Genomic DNA, 11,715 nt, shown 5'->3' on the forward strand with positions numbered 1-11,715 from the left:
ATACAACTAAAAAAAAATCCTTAAGTAAGAGAAAAAAACAGAGCTCGCTGTTAATTTTATGTGGCCTAACTGCAACCTCACTGAAAGATACGCAAGCAAATAAAGCAGCTAAATTGACTTCTGCTTAAGGTATAATCTTTAATTTTGTCTCTTTGAGTTAATGGAAGTTTATTTTTTTAGGAAAAGTTAGGTTTTATTTATTGTTTTTGTGCTTTACGTACTAGAAAAGGTATGTTGTGTTTTATATGAAATTGGAAGGTTGTCTTATTATGAGTGTTATATATCTTGTGGGTTTTGCTAAAAGTGAAGTATTTTTTTCCTTTTTTAATGATGTTCAAAGTGGACTATTATGATGTTGAAAGTGGATTTTGGTTGCTATGCTTAGTTGATGAATTAAAATACTTTACGCTTAACAATGACAACGCACGATTATATGCTAAGTATTTTGTTAGTTAAACGAGCAGTTAGTGTTTAATTAGTTTGTACCATTTCACAACCACATCAAATGGAGTTGTTGACCTTACCTATGTATGGACGATCTTTTTGATGCCCACCCTCTGATGAGCCAACACGAGGTTCTGGTCTCTCACATTTTCCCTAAGGTTGACTATCTCGGGAAGATTGGCGTTGAGCGCACCAGATATATGGCATACATGGCTAGAAAAATGGGTCAGAAGCTCATTATTGGTGAGTATGAGGAGTAATATTCCTTGATCCTGAGATATGCAGCTCAAATACTCAGAAGCAACATAAACATATTCAAACTGAAAATGACTGATATTGTTTTTGAAAGATTGTATTTTATGTTTTGAGTGAACAAAAACACCATCCAATCTATGGGTTTTCACTAAAAACACACAATTGGAAATGATTGCTAGTGGTTTTATTCCCTTTAATTTCTCAATTCAAACAAACAAATTGGTAAATGTATGGGTTTTTGTTTCCATTCTCCTTGTTTCCCTTTCTTATGTTTATTCTCTCTCTTTGTTGAACTAAACAACCCCTTAAAGTAATATATTTCCCTAAAATAGGGGTAAAAGTTACCCAGGCCCCCAGTGTAATTTTTTCCCCCTAAAAAATTACTCTCGTGTCTAAATCCTCTAGAGTTGGAGGAAAACTGTACCATGTAGAGTTGGGTTTATCACAGCCCTCCATGTATATCAACGGTTGATGTTGCTTCCTTAACTCATTAATAAAAATTTTTAAAAAAAAAATCATTATTCACCCCAATTACATATTGTACTCGTTTTTTTTCCACCTCCCTCACTTCATTCTCTCTCATGGGTCTTCATTCTCCATTGTCTTCTAGAATCTAGATGACCAAAATTCTCATTACCCATGACAATTTTCATCTTTTGATCGTCAATAAAAACCATCAAAGTATCACCTGGCATCTAATTAAATCAGGTTTGTATTTCTTGAAATTTTAATTTTGGGTGGTTTTATTTTGGTTGAATTTGATAAATTTTGGGGGTTTTGATTCTCTCTATAATCTTTGTGAGCCGCAGCGCGTAATTGTTGTTGTTGATATATTGTGTGCTAAAATAATACTTCGTAATTGGTTTTTTGTTTATTGGAGCTTGATGGGTTTAATTTTGTTGCTCTTATTTTTTAATTAGTTTCAAATTTTGGGGAAATATTATCTTGATTATATCATGGTTAATTAGTTTTTACTTGGTATAGGACTTTTGACTGATTTTGATCAGACATAATTGCGTAGTACTTAATAGAACTTTTGTTGCTTTCCAGTTTCCACCCATTTTAATTTACTTTTCAAACTGTTGAATTTTGTTCCTAATTTCTACTGCACATATTGTTGTAATTAGTGGAACTTATGTTCAAGTATATGACAAACTACATTCACTTATAGTAGTATGACAAGCTACCTCTCCTACTAGAGCTTACTTACATCGGCTACTTGAATTTGGTATGCCATTAATGTCTAGCCTATTAGCTCAATATGGTAGAGCGTTGTGCTAAAGCACACAATAAAGTAGGTTCAAATCCTATATAGGCTAAACGATTATGAAGAAATATTTGAGTTGTGATAAAACTAATTGAATTGATACTATTATTTAGAATGAGCATATGGATAAATTCATAATGATGTATGATTACATAGAATAAAAAACATGACTCTTTCTTCATCAAACTTGCACCATGAGTTTCAACTTGTAAAGCAACCCAGAGGGGCGTTAAGCATCACATACCTACATCCATGTAAAAAAAATGTCACTATGTGAACTCGCTTATACTACCTAAGTATGTATCACACGATTTGTAGGAATTATATAACATTTAATATACCAAATCGGTTTACATTTGACATGCTGCTAAAATAGGTTTGAGGATTGAGCTCAAGACTAGAATTTGGTACATTTATAGCCTACAAAAAGTCATTGACAATGTATAAGTATAAGGTATTACTTCAACATGCAAATTATATTATTTACAACATACACCTGAGTTTGAAATGGGACCTCTTTCCATATATTATAATAAGATGAAGCTTCCTTTCCATAAGATTCACCCTATGTTACAAAACACAAAGCACAACAAATAAGAAGAATTTAATTGTTTAATGATGTTTACCAACAACACTTGTGTATAATTGCTCCAGGGACTTCAAGATTATCATAAATAATCTCAAGTGGCATATTATAGATTTCTCCTTGCTGTAAAATTACAAAAAAGAAATAAAAAAACAAACTGTAGAGAATATTTCAAACATCAACTTTGAGCCCCACTGTGGTCATGCATTTAAGCATGGTGGCGTCCAAAAGGAAAGAAGCTAGAGATAAAAGAGTCGCCAACAAGTTTTAAGAACTTGTAAACGATTCACGGGTGTAAAGGTTACACCCCATACACGATCACGGAGATCGCTAACTCCATAGTGGCCCGGAACCATGACTAGATATTCGGGGATGATGGTACGAATCCAACCTAAAAGAGATTGAACCCGCCCTAAATCGGCCTCTACTTAATTCTTATGATATTAATGTGCGTTTTCCGATTAACATACATACAACAAATTAATCCTAAACCTGTTTAATCTACATTGCTTGATTATTAATGCACAAATAAATCTATTATTGGTGATCACTTGAATTTAAATCATATTAACCTAAAATCAAATTATTAATTATCTTATTAGGCATGATTTCAAATACAAATTCCTTTTAAACCTGCAAGAAGGTGCGTGATCAAGCAATAACAATATATCATGAACAATCAAGCAACGCATAATAATTATTGACACAACAATCATCATCATAATCTCATCAAAACATGATTAATAGCAAGATCTTAGGCATGATACTAAACGGATTAATAACAAACCCTAGCATGTCACTAAATAATAATCAAGATTAAAGCTTTATCCTAAACATGATACTAGCAACCAACATGATATTAGAAATATTAATTAACACCCTAACATGATACTAGAAATCATAAAGACATCATAACATGATACTAGAAATCATAAAGACATCCTAACATGATACTAGAAATCATAAAGACATCCTAACATGATACTAGAAATTTAAATAATATTCAAAGCACGATTTCTATATCAAAGGAATAAGAATAGTAGATCTACTCACTTTGATGCCTCGTATCTCTTTTATCAAAACAATACACGAGTTAGTAACTTCAAGAAAAGAATAAATCACACAAATAAACAAATAAGAATTGAGATATTGATTTGGGACCAAACCCTCAGAACTATCAACCTTTCACGTCGAGGTCGAAGGCAACTACGAGAAGGGGTTGGAGTATTCAAGTCTCGCAAAGGATGTATGGAGTTGGGATGTGTTTAGGCTAAGGCTAAGAAAAAGAGAGAGAGAAAAAAAAAGCTTATAGCTTAGACACAGAGATTAAGATGATGGTTGTTGGTGAATCAGAACGGAGGAAAATGACCTCTATTTATAGAGAACAACGAGGGAAAAGATCAGAAAAGAGTCAGAATTCGACTCGAAGTAAAACTGATCGTATCGCGAAACGACAGTTATATCGCGGCGCTAATTATATCGCTGCGCGATATTATCATCGTTCAGCGATACTTTTGAGAAGATAGAATCCGTACGGAATCCGAATTCCAATCAAATTGGGTTAATCGTATTTCCGTACGTATTCTAGTTTTTATCAAAATTAAATCTATTGAAAAACAAGTGTTTTATCCGAAGTAAAATTCTTAAATTTTTATCTTTTCAAAAACTGGATAAATTAGAACCTTCTAGAGGATTCTAGAAGCTAATATTAAATCCTAAGGGATTTAGGGATGGTGTTAAGGTTAATGGACCCTCCACATGGTCATTGAGTCGTAGGTAAGGCTCGGTTTGGGCTTAGTTTAGTATTTTGGCCTTAACTTCCTCATTATAACTCGGATTTGGGCTTATAATATATTGTTGGAAATCTCTTTTCAAACCCCATCCAACTACGCAATCATTTGACCCAGATTATGGACCAAAATAGTCAATATTAGACATTTTTATAAATTGGACACGAAATGAATGATTTTCAGGAAACGAAATGAACTATTTTGGGTTTAAAGACACGAAATAAATGATTTTGGCTAAAAAGATTTTAGGAAAGATTAGAAACGGTTAAGGCTAAAAGGAAACTCACGAGACTCTTCAACTCTTCACCTAACTCGATAATCAAAGACGTGAAGGTACTCATCACTGGGTTTGGTTTTTGGGGAGACACAATCAGGTGTCTACAGAAGCCCCCACTTTAACTAAGTTTGGAGAAACGTAAGTTTCAAAAACAAAAGTCAAAGTAGATCGATAGGGACGGAGAATGATTCAGAACGTTATGCTATCCTAAACCATTCTTTTTAACTCCGATACCTGCAGAAAATGCTAGTTCTACAAATAAAGGAGATTTAAGGAGAAAAAATGCGTATATGACACCAACGTATTGGTAGCAAACACTTTTAGCAACTTTTCACGCCTTGAGAAATCCACCGGATGATAATTTTCCGCGCCTTGGGAAGACTGATATGAGATATATTCCACGCCTCGGGAACCTCATCGCGAATCACTACGCTTCGAGAAACTCACAAGTGAAAGGTGACAAGCTTCCGCGCCTCGGGCAACATGTCGTAGATTCCTACGCCTCGAGCAACCTATTGAATGATGATTTTCCACGCCTCAGGAAGTCTAATCTGGGACAGTCTCCACGCCTTGGGAAGCCTATCGTGAACTCCTACGCCTTAAGCAATTCACAAGTGAAATTCCATACTTCGGGAATAACACTAAGCATCCACGCCTTGGGGTACATTCGTCGTCTTCTATGCCTTGAGAAGTGCGCAATGATATACAATTTTCCACGTCTTGGGAGAACTTGTCTAGTAATTACGTGTCTCTACGCCTCGAGAAACTTGCGACACAGTCAATCAAGTTTTTTTTTTTGTTTTGATAACCTCCACATTCTCGAGGAGCGCCATCGAAGACCACTACGCCTAGAGCCATCTTCTCAAATCAAGGTGACAACTTCCACATTTTAGGGAACGCTGTTGAAGGCCATTACGCCTCGAGCGGTCTTCTCAAATTCTCTCGTCTTCACGCCTTGGAAGTGATAGCTTCTCACGCCTTGGAAAACCTACTGTAAAACCTTACTCCTCAAGATTTCACCAAGCTCAAATCAATATCCTTAGAAATCTTCCATCTTAGGAATTTCTTGATTATAATCAATCACTACTTAAAGGATGTGCCTAATCAATACTCAAATGTGCTCAATTTATCAATATGATCGTCATCAGGCCGATCATCAATCAAATCAATTGCTTAGAGGCTAAATGGCGCGCCATAGAACTCAAACGGATAAATGTGGTCCACAAAGTCAGCCTATGAGTCTTACAAAGTCCAACGCAGACAGCAGTAGACGCATCGCGCAATGCCAGTTTGTATCGCGCCACGTTGGGAGTATCGCCTTGCGATAAATTTGCATTTTCCGCTGCTGCTTCCATTTTGTTCGTTCGTTCGCGGAACTTCAAGTTGTACGTTCTTGCTTGTTTGTTGACAAAATTCACTCAGATCTTTTGCAAATCTTTGCATTCTCACTCTATTTTACCGATCTATGTAAGTTTCGCTCAAACTTTTCTTAATTTTGGTAAATTCCAAGCGTTCTTATTTGCGGTTTTCCGGAAATTCGAACATGTTTGTGCCTTTTTTATTCATTTTGGTTGAATCTTTTGCCATAAAAATGCCTGTATATGTTTTTTTTTTGCTTTGTGAGTAACTTGAGACCAGAATTACTTGATTTGGTGAAGAAACGAGTATTTTGCCATTGGTGAACACTCTAGGTTCGTGAGTTGTAGCTTTTTCTTCATGATTTCTTGCTCTTTGTACTTAATTTGTTGCAACATTGGCCATAAACTTGCAAGAAATTGTTTTGGTGCTCAAAATTTTTGTTATTGTGCGAATCAAAATCATGCTTTGTTTTTGTATTTTGTACTCTATTTTTCGACGAACATAGTATCATGTGACTATGCGAACTTAGATACTATAGAACGTTTAATTTATTGTTTTTATGTCAACAACAAAAAATATTATGGCTCGTCGTCAAGGCTCCGGCTCACGTTCCCACTCGTCCCACCAAGAGGACGAGCCCGTAGGCGATGGCGACGGTGCTTCTACCAGCCGGGGGTGGTCATTCCCTGAGTGGGACGAGCACGCCCTAGCTTTTCTACCAGTCTATCACATTTCCCAGCGCGTCCGGCTGGGTATCACCGATGAGCATGTTCGTTGTCACAGCTCAGGCAACGATAGCATTTCGTACATCTATTACCATTACATTGGGAGGAATGAGGCGATGAGGGCTCTCTGGGAGTCTTGCGGGTTGACTCCCCTTTTTCGAGTCGCTATGGTTGTTCATCCTTGGCGGGAGAACCGTCGTATTGTTCGGGGTGTCATGGAGTATTTCTGGGACACAACGAACACTTTTCACTTTTCATGGGGCGAGATGACCATCACCCCTCTCGACTTCTCCGTTATCACTGGCCTAGAATTTTGGCCCACCTCACTTCCTGCAGACGGGATGCATAGTCTAGTTTCTCCCGAGATTATGGAGCTGCTAGGCTTTATTGTCCACCGAGCCGCTGCTGAGGCTCAGAATTTAAACACCAGCATGAGGTCAGCCCACAGGACACTACTTACGGAGGCTTTAGATGATGATGCGACCACCCAGGAGCAGCGGGTGTGCATCTTTGTTCTTATTCTCCTGTCGGGGACTTTCTCTTCTAACAGGGGAAGTCGTGTCTTGCTACACTATCTCTCCTTCGTGCATGATCTTCAGCTGATGGGCACGTGCGACTGGGCAGCCTTGGCTATGCCAACTTGCTTTTGGAATTGCGGTTGGCCTGTCGTTAGCGACAGTGTAGTTCAAAGATTACTCTCTCTAGTTTCTGGAAGATCGTAGAGGTATATGTCCTTCTATTTTGGTGAGTTTAATTTTCATCTCGATATTTATCGAGTCTTAGGTTTTCAATCTCCTTGTACGTTTGGCTCTACGAGTACTTCCCTTCTTTGGCGCCGACGAGGCCTCGAGCTAGAGGGCTCCCAATCGCCACCAGCTGGCAAGGACGCCGTGCTGGCTTAGTTACTACTACTTCTGTTATTCTTGAGGTAAAGATTTTTCCTTTTGTTTTCTTGTTTCTTAGGATTTCATCACAAATACTTAACTTATTCTTTTTTGTTGTAGCGCCTTGATGTTCAGTATCGCCCATGGGCTGATTTGGGTGATTTTAGGCTGGCTTCTCAATATACTACTGAGAGGCGTTTCTTCTAGGGTAACTACGATGTAGTATGGTACCTGGGCGAGAGGGTGGCCATTCAGCACTCCTCGACTGTTCATGTAGTTCCTGCTGACCCTCCTGCTCAGATGATGAGTTAGGAGCGGCTCCGGATTCATGTTTCCACCGGAGCGATTTGTGAGGACGGGCATATATATAGTTACCCCGATTGTCCTTACGCGGAGGTGTTTCTTCCTCGGCTAGCTCTGCCACTCTACTACGAGGAGGAGGTTTGTCATTCCTGACTATCCATTTCATCTTTTCTGTAGCCCCCAACGGTGTCTTACCATTGGACTTTACTCTTTCCAGGAGTTGGAGGAGTTTGTGGAGTTTGTTCCTCTATGCATGTCCATCACTTATCAAGGGACTTATGGACCTGTTGAGGAAATGATTCCTCTGGCCCCGGAGGAGTGGCGATTAGTGTCCCAGTCTATTCCTCGTCACGTGACTTAGGTGAGCTCTCACTCTTCAGCTTATTCGGTGTACATGTATATATTTTGTGTTTCCCTGAGTTTGTCTATTTTTGCAGTTCTCTCGCGAGGTGGTGACGCGGATGGCAGCGACCATGGATGCCTTTCGGTACCAGCTGGTGAGATGGAGTCGCTGAGTGTCGTGTCGAGTACGAATGGCGTTGTGCCGGTATGCCTTTGTACATTTGCTTTTATTTGTTCATTTGCCTTTTTACGCTTGACTCGTTTTGTTGTTTTTATTTCATCCTGCTCCTCAGCCACGCACTCGTTCGAGGCCAAAGAGCTCGAGGGAACGAGGGGGATCGAGGCGTCGACGCACCTTTTTGGAGATCCCATGTAGGGAGGAGGTGCGCAGCCAGGCCGCGGTTAAGGATGATAGCAGCTCGTCATCAGGGGATGTGAGGCCACTTGGTTATGGTACTCCGTTGCTCTTTCCTCACCAGGTCCCCGAGTGCTTTTGTGGCTGGTCCATCATCTCGGCCCGGTGGTGGGACGTACGAGGTTGGCTTGTTGTCGCAGCAGCCAGGGCCCACTCCTTTTGCTCGGGGGAGTTTTTAGCAGTACGAGCCACACAGAGGTACTCAGTGGACTGGTCCTATAATCACAATCCCGACAAGTGGTGGTGCTGATACTGATCAGGCGTGGACTCCACATGGTGCAGAGTTCTATGATACTTTTGGCATTCCTCTGGATTTGCGTCCTCCAGCGCCATAGTTGCTCCTGCATGTATTTTTTGGACATTCTAGGACTTTGCACACACATTGTATATTTTATCAACTCTTTTATTAGACTTATGTGTGTACACTAGACTTTTATGTATATTGTTTAGTCTTTTTATTTTCTTACATTTATCTATGTGCATGTGTATGAATTTTTGCGCAAAAATTCCGTCATTTTTGTTATCAATGGAGGGTATCCAACTTTCTCCCCCAAAAGAAAAAATGAAAAAAGGAAAAAAGAGGGAAAATAAGTTAAATTAATTAATTTTGAAATTCCTTTCAAAGAAATTCCCCAAATCAATTAGGATTTAGCTAAAAAGGTTGAATTTTTGTAGGAAAGCGTGAAATAAGAAAAGGGGGTTAAGATGAAGCGAAATCCCGAAAAAAAAATCAAAGTACAAATCTGAGTCAAAATCAAATCAATGTAAAATAATACGCGCTTTTATATCGCCAGCGCTGGAATCTATCGCGGCGCAATACATGTAACGCAGCGCGATAGATTCGGGAAAATCGAGTCCGAATGAGACTCGATTTCTACTTCGATTTTGCTTATAAACAGCCCCCAAATACGCCATACTCAGTATAATTCGAGTCACTAGCTTCTAAATCTTCCATTCCCATTAGTAATCATGTCTAGGAATTTTTGTGACACAACCCATGAGTGGTGTCGGTCTTTGACCGCTAAGGAGAGAAAAGAGCTTGACTTTCTTCATATGGGAGGTTTATTTGGCATTAAAGGGGTAAATTTTGATAGTGACTTTATTCATACTGCCATAGAATGTTGGGACCCCAACACTCATTGCTTTAGACTAGGTAATGATGAAATTAGCCCCCTGCCAGAAGAATTTGGTGCTTTTCTTGGTTTTCCCTCAGTAGACCTTGCACTAATTCCCACGGTGTGTGAATATTACTACAAAGAGTTTGAGCGTTGTTATAATCTGAAGGAAAATGATTTGAAAACTATAGTTGGTGGTAGTGAAGTTGATCTTAGAAAATTTGCATCTTTTTATTTTAATAAACCTAAGTCTGACTCATTCCACACATATATAGAAGAAGAGCCTTCCTTTATTGCATGTTTAGCCAATTTCTGCTTACTAGTGGTAGTATGCATATGGGTAATTCTATTTTAGCATCTGTCATGAAGCAAATTGACGCTGGGAGAATCCCAATGCCATTAATTGTTAGAAAAACAATGCTAAGTTTAGATGAACTAAAGAAGGATCCCAAAGCACGACTTCAAGGATCTCCAATATTATTACAGGTAGAAAATTAATACTCTTAATTACAAAAATAAAAATATTTAATTTTGTAAAGTAATAACAATTTGTTTCTATTCTTGCAGATTTGGCTAATGGAAAGACTTGAATTAATCAGCCCTTCTGACAATATTGAGAAGTATACTCCTAACTGTCTTGTGAGAAGGAAGAAGCGTTTTTCCTTGAAGATGGGACGCCGGGAGTTGAGTAGAATCTTTGAAACTCGCGACTTCTCCATTAACTGGGTCATTCCTTGGTGGAAAATTAAGAAGATGGTAGGAGTCAATACTCAACCTTTCTGTCGTATCCATAGCTTGTCGAGGTTGACCTTTTACTACCCTTCTAGAGTGATGAGACAATACGGTCTTGCTCAAACCATACTTTCTAGAGATCATCGTCGACCATATGAGTACTCAGTATTGAAGAATGTTGAACAATTTAATGATTATTGGTGTGCTAGACCTTATGGAATGTCGTCTCTAATAGGGTTCCTCCTCCATTGTCTAGGGAATTTAGACAATGGTTACTTGGTCGAAACCAAAAGGATAAGAACAAGGTTCGAAACACAAGCTCTAAGGGTGCAGAGAAGACTAACATAAAAGACCGCTTAGGTGACAAGAAGGCTCCTCCTAAAGAACGTCTGGGTTCAAGAGTTGAATTCAAGACTCCTATCATGCCTAAGAAGAAAAGCGTTGTGCAGGGTAAAAGAAAGGCTGACCCTAAGGAAAAGAAGGCTTGGGTTGGAAAGAAAGTTGGCATTTTTGCTAAAGGGGAAACTGTTTCTTCTAAGGTTTCGGTTAGGTCATCTAATGGTTCCCTATTGGTAAAGGAGCTAGAAGATGAAGAAGATACAAACAAGAACTAGAAGAGAGCTAGGAAGGAGAAGACAAATTAGAGCATTGCTTTCCTTTCAATTTATTAGACAATTTTTAATTTCAAGTTAATTTTATTTTTAAGCTTTTATTTCATCAATAATGTAAATTTTCTTTATTCCAATTTTTAATGCAATTTTAACTTTTAATTAAATTAACTTTTTGTCTTCAATATTCCTTTATTATTGGAAATAACTTTAAGAAATTAAACAACTTGAGTAATTTCGAAAATAATCCGAGTATGGAAGTCGCAGAATCTCCGAAGTAATCTGAAACAGTCGTGATTAATCGCAGCTTTGAAACGACAAAAAATCGGCTTCCATCGTGGCGTGATATTGCTGACGCGACGCGATGGATTTATCGTGGCGCATTGGTTTCCTAATTTGCCGCGATACTTGACTTTTGCGCTGATGAATTGAAGTGTTGTCGAAAAAAGGCGGGATTTTGAGAAATTAAAGTGGCCGCACCCTTTAAAAGGGTTGCCTACGTATCCTTGTTAAGGAATCAGGCCAGACGTAGCTCTCTTGAATATAGAACTCAATTAAATCATGGGTAGAACTTCTTGAGTTGATCAAGGTTTGACATATTCAAAAATTCATT

The 11,715-nt window shown here is 38.5% G+C and overlaps 1 long non-coding RNA gene across 2 annotated transcripts; it reads left to right on the top strand.

Moving 5' to 3' along the window:
* Positions 1–4,205: 4,205 nt before the first annotated feature.
* Positions 4,206–9,113, top strand: LOC110684818. 2 transcript variants are annotated; one of them, XR_002503849.1, is made up of 5 exons: positions 4,206–7,631; positions 7,708–8,028; positions 8,108–8,251; positions 8,328–8,437; positions 8,526–9,113. It is a non-coding gene; the product is annotated as an uncharacterized LOC110684818 (long non-coding RNA). The 2 variants fall into 2 exon arrangements; XR_002503848.1 differs by having other exon boundaries at positions 4,206–8,028.
* The last annotated feature ends 2,602 nt before the right edge of the window (positions 9,114–11,715 follow it).

This window comes from Chenopodium quinoa, unplaced genomic scaffold (assembly GCF_001683475.1).
Source record: "Chenopodium quinoa cultivar QQ74 unplaced genomic scaffold, ASM168347v1, whole genome shotgun sequence".
Taxonomy (NCBI): Eukaryota; Viridiplantae; Streptophyta; class Magnoliopsida; order Caryophyllales; family Amaranthaceae; genus Chenopodium; species Chenopodium quinoa.